This window comes from Gavialis gangeticus, unplaced genomic scaffold, assembly GCF_001723915.1.
Source record: "Gavialis gangeticus isolate Ggan-Ray unplaced genomic scaffold, GavGan_comp1, whole genome shotgun sequence".
Taxonomy (NCBI): domain Eukaryota; kingdom Metazoa; phylum Chordata; order Crocodylia; family Gavialidae; genus Gavialis; species Gavialis gangeticus.
Window position 1 is genome coordinate 216,908,944 of NW_017729032.1, and position 1,858 is coordinate 216,910,801.

Consider the following 1,858-nt stretch of genomic DNA (forward strand, 5'->3'; position numbering starts at 1 on the left):
TTTTTTTTTTTTTTTTTTTTTTTTTTTTTTTAGGGATGTTGACAAATGTATTTTAGTGGCAGTAGCAAACTTAAATGCCTTTGTGGGTCCAAACCCATGTTCCTATACAGATTAAATGTTAAGTAGTGTTTAGGGGTTCACTGATAGATTTTCTGGGCCAATGCCAATAGCCGATTATTAACCAACCATATCAACTGATACCGATCCAATAACCCATGTACCAGTGGCAACATGTAGCAGGTGCTCATGCACCCCCTGAGTGCTGGTGTACCCCCTGACCAGCCACACTTGCTGCTTGGGCAGTGGACAAGGTGGGCAGGCAGGAGTGCTGGTGCCTACCCTGTGAGCACCAGCTGATCGCTACAGCCACAGCCACTCTCAGAAGCAGCTGCAGCGATTGGCCACAGCAATTGGCTGTTGCAGGATTGGCTGTGGAGGGTCCCCCCGGGTAGTGAGATTAGCTGTGGAGGGAGCTCTCCTCCCCCCCTGGTTGGCAGGACTGGTCATGGGGGGGCATGTGCCACCCCTGACTAAGGCAGCACCAGTTGCCCATGCCATGTACTGACAAATTTTTTTGGCAAGATCCAACAGCTTCCTGTACCACATGTATCAGCATCCTGGCACTTAAAAATGGCAGCAGGTGTGCTTGAACTGAAGCTCATAGAATAAGCTTTAGTTCAAGCGTTGCTGACACCATTTTTAAGCACTGGGACCCTTTTAAGCAGAGTGGAGCGTTGTGGGGCAAGGACAGATATGGGCTACCTGCTTGGGGCTTTCTGTTCTGCTGTCTTTGCCCTGAGAGCCCCACACCAGCTGTGTGCCCCCTGCCTGCCCAGTAGTCGCTACTTGCCACCTCCCACTGCCAACACTGCTGGCAGTTGCCATGCCCCTCCCAGCTTCCAGGGACAAGCATCATTCATGACATCAGAGACAGGCAAAATATGGCCTACAGGCTGGTTGGGACCTGCCAGGTGACTGGATCTGGTCTATGGCCGCCCTGACATGGGGCCATGCTGCACCCATTTACACTGGGGCAGCCCTCACTGGGCTCCCACCAGTGCCAGTGACCCAGCCAGAGTGCAGAGCTGCTGTGCTGCCCCGGGCACTCCATGTGAAGCCAAGCCCTGCCCACTCACGCTGAAGCAGCTGGCACCACATTCCTGCCAGTACCCATGGCCCAGCCCAGCCAGGTCCTCTTCTGTTCCTGATGCCTCCAGCAGCAACTTCTACCCCTGCCACTTCCAGCAGGACTGTTCCCAATGCAGCTGCAGCCAGGTGCTGTTCTGCTCCCCCTGCCTCCAGTGCCGGCTACTGATCCTATCTTGCTCCTGCTACACCGCACTGCTCTGGGTGAGCAGCTTCAGCCAAGCATCTCCTTCCCCAGTGCATAGGGCTCCAGCGCCTGGCCACCCTCCGTCAGAAGGCAGCTGGAGCCAGAGCCCCACATGCTGGTGCAGGAGCCTCCCAGCTGAAGCTTCCCACTTGTCCAGTGGCACAGCAGGGGCAGGGGCAAGAGCAGGAGCGGCTGCTGGAGGCAGCAGAAGTAGAGCAGCATTCGGCTAGCTGCAGCTGCACTGGGAACAGCCCCACTAGAAGCTGCTTGATGCAGTAGAGGCAGGAGCTGCCACTGGAGGCAGTGGGAGCATAATGGCACCCAGCTGGACTGGGCCATGGGCACTGGCAGGAGCGTAGCGTGCACTGTCCCAGCATGAGCAGGCAGGGCTTGGCCCCATGTAGTGTGCCATGGAGGTAGCACAAACCGCACTGCCTAGGCAAGCTCTGCTCCATGCACCCTCTGCCCCACCCTCCTTCCCCTCCCGGGAGCTAGCGCTCAGGCAGCCTTCCTCCCATACACATG

The 1,858-nt window shown here is 56.7% G+C and overlaps 1 protein-coding gene across 4 annotated transcripts in view; it reads left to right on the forward strand.

Moving 5' to 3' along the window:
* The window catches only part of CRYZL1 (crystallin zeta like 1), a 57,347-nt gene that overhangs the window by 6,073 nt on the left and 49,416 nt on the right, over window positions 1-1,858 (forward strand). The window lies entirely within an intron of this gene.